General features: G+C 31.1%; 1 long non-coding RNA gene across 1 annotated transcript; it reads left to right on the plus strand.

The window, feature by feature from the left end:
* Positions 1–1,217: 1,217 nt before the first annotated feature.
* On the plus strand, positions 1,218–5,256 carry LOC133203407 (uncharacterized). The gene is made up of 3 exons (XR_009723405.1): positions 1,218–1,457; positions 2,329–2,445; positions 5,142–5,256. It is a non-coding gene; the product is annotated as an uncharacterized LOC133203407 (long non-coding RNA).
* The last annotated feature ends 5,429 nt before the right edge of the window (positions 5,257–10,685 follow it).

The raw sequence follows: 10,685 nt of genomic DNA on the forward strand, positions 1-10,685 counted from the left end.
TTCGCTCAGATCTCGAGATTGATGAACCTATTGCATCGTAGAAATCAAGCTGCAACTGTTGTACATGGCAGTCTTGCACGCTGTAATTGAATGGCCGGGGTGGGGGTGTTTTAACAGTCATATGTTACTTTCTAAAGGTAAAAGATAATCATATAACTCTTTCATCAAATCTCTGATGTTTTCAAATCAAGTTTTACCTTAGTGTATTTATTTTTGAAAATCATTAGATAAAAAAATTCAAATATTTGTAGATTACTGCTTGTTGCGTTTCTTTTGCGTTTCAGTATATATATATGAGCAAAAACTTTTAAAATTTCCTAAGAAGAAAGATCGGTGCATTGTGAGTAGTCATATTATTATGCAAGTATTTCAGTGTGTTTCAGATTTATCCTATATTTTATAAATTTTGACTAATTTGGTTTGGGCTACAATAATCTTTATTGATAAGCAGATATTCATTTTTTTTTAATCCAGTTTTTCCCCATCATATCAACCTTGGATTTGAATGGCATTTTAATTTGGGATAGTTTTTCTTAAAAATCATTCAGATAGCAAGGATATTAGATATTTTGACATATTATGTTGATGCAAGTCTTCATTTAAATAATGACCTCTTTTGGTTAAGGTGTCGTAAGTTTAGTGTTTATGTATTTTTTTTTCGCAATTAAAGATAGATAACTTTCAAAATCTTCTAAAATACCTTTGTTAAGGTGTGCATTAGGTGTGAGTTATTAAATTTTCATTCCATTGATCATTTCAAACGTTGTATTAAGGGACCATAGAGTCCCTTTGGACTCTTTTTATTCTAAATCGTGTACAATTCAACTTTATGCATTGTGTAGATGAATTTATGATGTTAGTTCAGGATTAAAAAATGGGGGAATGAAATATATGAAGATAACGAACAGTATACAAGCTCAAAAGTCCATTAAACAATACAAAGCAGGAGCAGAGCAAACACAGATCTCCAAAACATCAGGTGGGATCAAATGCCATGGAGGAGTGAGCATCCCCTGCCGACCTGTCACATCCGCCGTGTGCTCCTTGTCATAATCGGGAAAATAACGGAAAAATCAGTGTGTAAATAATGGCCTAACAATTAGTATGAAAAACGTCAGTCAGCATTTGACTCAGTGATTTTATTGTATTTGCTGACAAGGTGATTGTATCTACCATAGAACTTGCGAAATGAGGTGTTAATAAAATATCTTTATTTCTTCAGGATTGCATCGTGTGTCTATTAGAATCGTGTGACTATTCCTTGGGTACAGTAGAGTATGTAGTCTCCTGTCCCTCCAACAAATTAGAAGCAGCACAGTCAGCTTTGCGCAAAAATTGTGAGCACCATGCAAGACTACAATCATGCACAAATCCGAAAAATTTCAAATACCATTGCGTTATAAATGCAAAAGGAGACAAAAATATTGAAGTTTGTGCACCTGGAAAGAAGGTTAACGGTAAATTTTATTCGATATTTTAGAAAATATTCAGATAGAATTTTAGAAACAAAATCGTTTTTAAAACAACAAAGGATAAGATATAAATGATTCAATCAAGTTTCATGCATTTGATTACTTTTAGCTAGTCTTTTGTTAGATTATTACGAAAAAACATGTAGATGTGGTTGAAGGATTGTGTAAGCAAGAGTGTTAACTAAACACAAGCATCACATATTCTCTTTCTAGATCTATCAATTATTGATACAATCGATTCTCAACGTGACCGAGCAGCAGTTTGTTAAATAATAAAAAAAAGTAATATTACATGAATAGAATAAATTAAGGTTTCATAAACTTTTCTAGATATACATTTTTGTAATCCGGAAGACTGGCCTGATCTATGGATATAAGTTAGTGTTGTGTGTGCGATATTTTCCCGGGAGGCGTTGGGTGGATGGGGATTATTAAAAATTAATGTATAAATATGCTTATGAGATATGAAACCGTTTAAAATGAAAACTTTTAATGATTATGTTTTGTTATTCCTAAAATATCTACTTCTAGGAATTTATATTCTGGGAAGGTTGAACGATACGTTTAGCTAGTATAAATATGTTCGGTTTTCAACGTAAGGGAAATGATTCTTAAAATGAATAAAGTCACATAATAGTGTAGCGATGAGATTGATCTGCTTTCAAACGTTTACATATATGCCAATATAAGACTAAGTTTTACTTAGTATAATTATTTTCTAGCAGCAATTGATTGCATTTGTTTACCGTACTGTACATCAGATGAAAAAGTCTGATATTAATCAAACTTTGTGTTAAATAAATGTCTACATGTATCAGTGTAAATCCAAATACACAATTTTAATGTTTAATTGAAGGTTTTTGTACAGAGTTTGACACCGAAGCAGCAATCATTCAAGACAACTACCACTTTGATTGCACAAATTATACTTCACCTTGTCCAAGACAGTACAACTCAACAGAGGCCTATTTATGTAAGTCTTAAGGTCACCTGAGTCATTCAGGTGACCCACTGCCATCTAATTTTATCTGCCGTCGTGCGTCATGCGAAGTCCATTCATCATCGTTTATAAACTTTTTAAGCATTTTCAACTTCTCTTCTAGGCCTTATGAACCAATTTCAAGGAATTTTGGCATATATCATCAACCCTTGAAAGAGTAAGAATCTTATGATCCCCGACCCTCTACGGCCTGAGAGGTGGGGATAAAATCATAAAAATTAGTGTTTTTTCACGAAATCTTCCTTACGAGTTGACACCATGCAGCCAAACTATTAACATAGATGTAGTTAACATTGAGTCTTAGCTCAACTTAAACTTCAAAATTCATGGCCCTGGTTTCAGGGTTCTTAAGTTAGGTATTGCATGACAGCGAATACAATCTGTCATTAGTTCCGTTATTTCCGGTTGACAGAGGATGGTCACTCCTCCATGGCACCTGATCCCACCTCTGATGTTTTAGAGGTCTGTGTTTCCTCTGCTTCTGATTTGTATTGTTTGAATTGACTTTGGACTTGAAAACTGTGCGCTATTTCCATTTATTTTATGATTTCAAATGGAATTTTAACACATTCAATAAAGTTGTCACCAAAAATTATTTTTTAAGAACTTGAGAAATTATTGTCCATTTGACTGAATCGAACGTTTTTTGGAAATCAAAAAAAAAAAAAAAAAAAAAAAAAAAAAATCCTTCACTATCATTTTCCATGCACTATTCTAAAATTTCTAATATTAATCTTGCATTTATCGCTATAAAAACCTTTGATACCGTAAATACTGATATTGCATTTCTTACGAGTTTGTTTATAGCCTTTTGTATTTTTTTTTTTTTTTGCAAGAGCGAACGCTAAAATCTTGTAAAGTCTATTTGTTTAATCTCAAAGATCTGTAATTTAAAGTTTATCTTTGTTGCCTTTTTAAAATAAATGAGTGATGAGCGGAAACCACTAGGTAAATGGTGATTCTTGTTTAATGAATGCCCCCTAACAAATATAGGATACTGCATGCTTTGTAGTTGAATATGGAATTTATTTCACGAGTGGGACAGGATTTTTTTTTTATATTTTCACGAGTGAACATGAAAGAAATCCTGTCTCACGAGTGAAATAAATTCCATATTCAACAACAAAACATTGAATTTTCTGTTTATTACATTTCCTTTGGTTTTTCTTTTGCCTTTGTCTTTTTGTAATACAGTCTCATAGGCTACATGACGTCATAGTTGAGCGGTTGAGACGTCATAGCTAAATGATGTGAGATTGAAATTTCTGTAAACATGAATTTCAACGACATATTGGAGGAATTTTGACAGTTTTATTCTCTTTCAAAATAGTTTATTTACCTTCTCTATCTTAAAACAGGGCAAGGAGTACCTTTTACAACATTCCTAGTTATGAGAAGGAAAACGAGAGTTTTACCGCACTGATATTTATGATATTTGTCACACCGTGAAAGGATATCATTTTGATATCATTTCACAGTGTGACACAATATCGTTTTTATTTCATAAATTAATTTCAGTATTTCACTGTTAAAAATGTAATTATACGTTATAAAAGAGAGGTCTGACGATTTAAAAAAAAAAAAAAATAATTTTTATAAAAATTATCAAATTATCCATTTAGACAGGACGATCTATTTTTAAATCATGAAAACTTACACGTCTGCACATTCAATGTGTCCCAAAAATTCCTTCTAGCCAATAAAAGTCTTATAAATGTGATAAGATTATAACCATTGTATCATTTGTTTTTTAGTTTATATATTGTATAGTTTTTTTGACTGAAGTGAAATTGTTTTTTTTTTCAAACTTCGCTTTCTATTCACATCAATATCTGAAAAAGGCAAAGGTTCTTTATTATACATTTCTTCTCAATCAATTTATTAGATAATATTTTACATTATGCTTTAATTGTTTGTGCATTTTATAGAAAATTACGAACACAAGTAACCTACACTTCTTTCTAGCACGCTTCATGAAAATGCTTTCATGAGAAGTCTGTGAGATTTACACACCAATAACTCACACAAAACTCAAAAACATTCCTTAATACACATGTAAGTTATCGTCTATTTTAACATTATCCGGAATTTTTCTTTTCATCAATAAACTTGTGTAAATTTAAAACATGTACATTGCATTCTATGTTAAAAATAACATTCCTAGGGAAATTGAAAAACGCAGGCACTGATTAATCATAATGCCCCAGCATTTTGTTTGAAAAAAAAGTGTTATTTCTGGTTTACTGTCTTCTTACCATATAAAAATTGTCCCTTTCTTAGTCAAATAAATGGCTTTTGCATTCATAAACTCCAAAATGTATTTTTTCCATCTGTGAGATATTTCGGTGGATATTTAATTATATCCACCGAATTGTTAATAAAAAAGTTATTGTTAAGCATATGTTAACCTTATTTAAGTCTGATATTTTGAGAAAGAGATACAAATACATTTTAGTTTGCAATAATAGTATATAATTCAATTATTGGTTTGATAGAAATTGAGAGAATTTGATAATATATGATGAAATGAGGTAGAAAAATATAATATACATGTATACCTAGGCGAGTAATTGTCATTCGTTATTTCCCACAAATGTATTCAATTTTAATAAAAACTTGCAGATTTTTCTAACATATTCAAAATTAAATATAGATACACTTTTATGCAGATAAAGAATGCTATAAATGCAATTGGGAAGCCAAAACAACTTCATCTAACAATCACTCGACCGAGAAAACTCCGTAAGTATTATTTCACACACCCCTCTCAATTCATGTAGCTATATCTTGTTTATGTTGTGCATTTGTTTACGAAACATCAAAAGTTATATAAGATTTTGAATCTTATTAATCTAGTTTTAGTAACAGCATCACGAAAAACATTAAAAGTTCTTTTTTGATCCTGTGATCTTGAAAAACCTTACTTGGTATTTGGCAAGTTACCAGTTTATTCAAGAATGCATTGTCATTATAGAAATGACAAGTCTAATTTCATTGATTACAATTTGTAAAGTAACTGATCAAATTTTATTTTTTAAAAGCATTCATAAAATATTAAGCTCTGTTTTTACAAGTGAGATTTTCCTTGTTAAATAATATTTTCAATATCTAAAAGGATTTCAATATTAATTTCCAAGTTTTTTAATCGGAAATAATGATGGTGAAAGTATAAAAACAGCTTTAAAAATCTGTTTTCTTGCTACAGAAAATTCTGATTGTTTTTAGAAAATAATAGATCAATGCATTTTTGTTTTATTTAAATATTGATAGAAGTTTTTTCTCATACCTTAAACTATAAAATTAATTTTTTGAAATATGTAGCTGAGGACACTGCTTGAAAAAACACCTTTACAAAACTTAACTTGCAAAGTAAATCTAATTAAAGGTGCTCCAAAAAGCAAGGTCATCTTTGTATCAACTTTACAAAAAGTAAAGGTGAAAAGGTAATCTTTACTTACACTAAAAGGTAATTAAATTTAACCTTTCACCTTTAATGCTGCATTAAAGTTGATATATATATATATATATATATATATATATATATATATATATATATATATATATATATATATATATATATATATATATATATATATATATAGATAGATAGATAGATAGATAGATAGATAGATAGATAGATAGATATGAATTTTTTTTAAATCCTTATTTAAATATTGGCTTTTTTGTTTAATACACTCGTACTTAAGATTTCAACAAATGGTTTTTAACTTTTAATAAATAGGTATCTGATGTGTCTATTGTGTTACCCCCACACCATTTTTGTTTAACTCGATCTTACTAAAAACACACAAATTTTCAAGCGTTATATCAATTTCCAGTTGTATTTAGTATTAGAGATTGTCACCTACAAAATATAAGCTCTTTTTTATTTGCTTTTAGTGTAGATATATTGAAACCTTTTCTGTTATAATTTCTGCTTCATAAATATCTACCAAAAACAGTTACAAACATTACAAGATTAAATCTTTTACTAGAACAGGCAATAAAATGACAAATAATAAAATTAAAAGGTTTAAAATACAATACATTATTTATCCTTTATGGTGCATGTACATGTGTTAAAACTTTGCAGTTTAAATGGAACTAAAAATGCCATACTCAGTTATTACTTAAGACCACTGATGAGAAACTACACAACATAAATCAGGCAAAGTACTAGTATTTCCAATTTAAACCATTGAAGGCTATCTAATGAGTATTTATGTACAGGTTAATAATGTTGACATCTTGTAAGCATAATGGTGCAATTTACATATTAACAAAATAAAGAAAAAAAATGCTGAAAAACCTATTAGAATATAGGTTCAGATGTAGTTTTGCAAGATGCATAATGGTGCAATTTACATATTCACAAAATAAAGAAAAGAAATGCTGAAACACCTATTAGAATATAGGTTCAGATGTAGTTTTGCAAGATGCATAAGTAAATGCATGTGTCCAGCTTCACACAGTGAGCCTGTTTGGGCTTGACTTTATACTTTGGATTAAATGTTACATGTGTATTGTGTCTGTGGTAGGAGATTATGTTTGCATTGTGTCCATCTTCATACACCTTGAAACATATGTAACTGGTTGTGGTAGATGCTTGAGTGATTGTGTATGTGTCCAGCTTCACACATTTTCATGTATGTGCTCGACTTCACACGCCTTGGAAAATATGTAACTGGTTGTGGTAGATGCTTGAGTATTTGCGTATGTGTCCAGCTTCACACATTTTTATGTACGTGCTCGACTTCACAAGCCTTGGAAAATATGTAATTGGTTGTGGTAGACGCTTGTGTGTTTGCATATGTGTCCAGCTTCACACATTTTCATGTATGTGCTTGACTTCACACGCCTTGGAAAATATGTAATTGGTTGTGGTAGATGCTTGTGTGTTTGCATATGTGTCCAGCTTCACACATTTTCATGTATGTGCTTGAATTCACACGCCTTGGAAAATATGTAACTGGTGTTGTGGTAGATGCTTGTGTGTTTGCATATGTGTCCAGCTTCACACATTTTCATGTGTGTGCTCGACTTCACACGCCTTGGAAAATATGTAATTGGTTGTGGTAGATGCTTGTGTGTTTGCATATGTGTCCAGCTTCAAACATTTTCAGGTATGTGCTCGACTTCACACGCCTTGGAAAATATGTAATTGGCTGTGGTAGATGCTTGTATGTTTGCATATGTGTCCAGCTTCACACATTTTCATGTGTGTGCTCGACTTCATACGCCCTGGAAAATATGTAACTGTGGTTGTGGTAAATGCTTGAGTGTATGCATATGTGTCATGCTTCAGAGAGAGATGTTTTGTGTGCTCTTTTCTACAAGATAATTAAGATTATTTAAATATACTCCGAATACATCTTTTAAAGAAATGGATAATCATAATGAGTTACATACTAAGTTCCTCAGTGCATAATATACACAATTTTACTGAAATTAAACTTGTGCAAAAACTCTCTTGCTGAATAACTTTCATTATTATAAATGCTTGAATGTTCATCTATAGATTTTCAGATATTTTCGAGTCAGTGTATATATTCTTGATCACAATGGTATCCATATTTGATTCCCCTCTCTGTCATCTTTTCTTGGTCACCGATTAATTCAACAGCAGGATGGGTACTCAGATCTCTCTGGTGTTGGACAAAAGGAGGTGCTAATAATAAACATAATCTTCGAAATTATAGATAATAACATCCATTTCTTTTCCAGGTTTGCATTAATTAGTTATCTTTTGAAATTAAAGCACATCTGCAATATCCTTGAAAATTTGCCAAGATACCTAAAATGTTTGTAGCATGCTTTAACTACTTTAATTTTATTTTTGGAAGTTTAGAATAATAGAAAAGTGAGTTCAAATATAAAAATAAGATGTAAAAGATCTTAATAATGAAGATTCATTTACACAATGTGATAAACATTGAAGTCAACTCCTCACCTGACTTGCTCGTAATTTATCTTCAAAATGGAGTTGATTCTGTGATGATCACTTTCAATCATTTGAAAAAAACTTCTTCATCTCAAACTATTTGAAGGTCATCCATCTTCCCAACTGCCACTCACCCAAAGTGTACCAAGACCTCTGACCTGTATAATATCCAAATTCAAGATTAAAATAAAAAAAAAATCTCTTCACCATATTGGTCTCTTTCAAAAATGTGAGAAAATAATTTTAAATACTTTTCTAAAGATGGAATAATGTAGTGAGTATCTAACAATGTTTAAAAATATTTTGATCTCTGTACAGTGATAACATGAAAAAGTCATGTCCCTTATATTTGAAAAAAAAACTTCCATTCTTAAGGACATTACCCAACACAGAAATAATGTACATTTGTCTCTGGCACAATCAATCCACAAGAGACATTTCCATACTTAGCACCATGCATTAGCTCTCCACTCTTTGTTTCTACAAAAGATAAATTATGAAAACGTAATTTTTTGACAGCTAAGTTAGATTAATTATTTTCCAGCCAGTGATGAACAGAATATTTGATTTCCTTAAAAATCAGGGACAGATTATTCATGTTTATCTATAATGAACAAAGTTTGACTCCCCCCCCCCCCCATTGCCACTACAAAAGGAAAAAAAATAAACTGACTCAGAAACTTTTAGTTCAGTGAGGAAAAGGCAATAATGGCATCAGACAAGGAAAGATTATTATTCATTTTTTCAGTTGAGATGAGATTATATCTTTTAAACATTTTTTTTTTTTTTTACATTTTTGAGGTTAATATATCTTTAACCCCCCCCCCCTCCCCGCATCAAACAAAAAATAGTCGCCCCTTTATTTATCTGTCCTAAATCTATAACAAAATTTTTATTATGATGATATTTTTTCATTTTAATTTATTATATCCTGACACTGATACTCAGTGGTAGTAGATGCAACAAATTAAGAGGTGACCCCTCTTCTTCCCTCCCTCCCCTAGATGTTTCGTCTGAAATGTTAAACGACTCTTGTTCAATATCTTGAAAGACAGAAAACAGTTATACACAACAAATAAGCACATTTTCATTACCTTGCAGTCAGTGTCGAGTGACATACGTAAACAACATTCCGCAATCTCTTTCAGTCCTTGTTTATTCTTGGCGGAATTTTGTGGCCTTGTAGACTGGTTCCCATACATTGGAAGTGCCCTGAATAAGTCATACGCTTATTAGTTTTGTTTATAAGAGGTAATATCAGTAATATGTCCCGTTCATTTGACAACCTTTACTTTAAAATACTGAATTATATATTATCATATTATACAGATGTTTCCACCTCAGTATTGTGTAATCCTCTTCATCTTAGTCTTCTCGAATACAAAACGAACGATCTACTTTTAATAGTAACCCAAATATGGCACTGTGTATTCGGTTGAATAGCCAATCATTTCAAATTAAGTTGAGCGGGTCTCATCGGATTTTCTGGTATTTTTGACGAAAATATGCAACCAGTGATCAGTTGACTTGATACTTTTTCATCTGCCGGTAGAATTAAGGAGCTCGAGGTTATTGCTTGGAAAACTGCTCGAGCTCCGGGGCTGGCATGCACTGCAGGTTTGTTTACGTTTTCCATCTGTTTTCAGCATACATTGTGGAACATTGAAACTGATGAAAGTAAGGAAAAACTACGCTAAATATGTATTTTAGATAAGTAACTTGATAAATTGGGGATGATGTTCCATTTTTTTCTATAAAGGATCATGGATCAAACAAGACCAAGAAAAACAATTCTAGGTCACAGTTTTAGAATGTTTAGCAGTTTACATTAGTGCTAGAAAAAAAAAAATAGAAGCCAGGTTAGGGGCAATGTTCTTAATAGAGGGCAAGTTAGTTTATATTTTATAGATATTATTTTGTATTCTAAACCATGTCCATTTTTCAAAAACAGGTACAGTGAAATCAATTATGCAGGTTCTTGAAGAAAGTCATGGATGACAACAATGTATGATTTACCAGACCAAGGGATACCAATGTTTTTGACGGTACTTGTACGTATTAGTTTTTAAAAAAAATCAATAAATAGTATCATAAAAATGTTACTTAAACAATTATTTACATTATCAATTACTTTACTTGTTCGGGAGTCAGTATAATTATACATTTCTGTTTTCAAAAAAATGTGTTATTACTTTTTCTAGGCACCAGCTACTCAGCTTACTGTGAGAGAGTAAACACTTTATTGACAGATCTTTCATGAAGAAGAAACACT

This window comes from Saccostrea echinata, unplaced genomic scaffold, assembly GCF_033153115.1.
Source record: "Saccostrea echinata isolate AGI-Se365-2 ecotype Australia unplaced genomic scaffold, CSIRO_AGI_Sech_v1 ptg000050l, whole genome shotgun sequence".
Classification (NCBI taxonomy): Eukaryota; Metazoa; Mollusca; class Bivalvia; order Ostreida; family Ostreidae; genus Saccostrea; species Saccostrea echinata.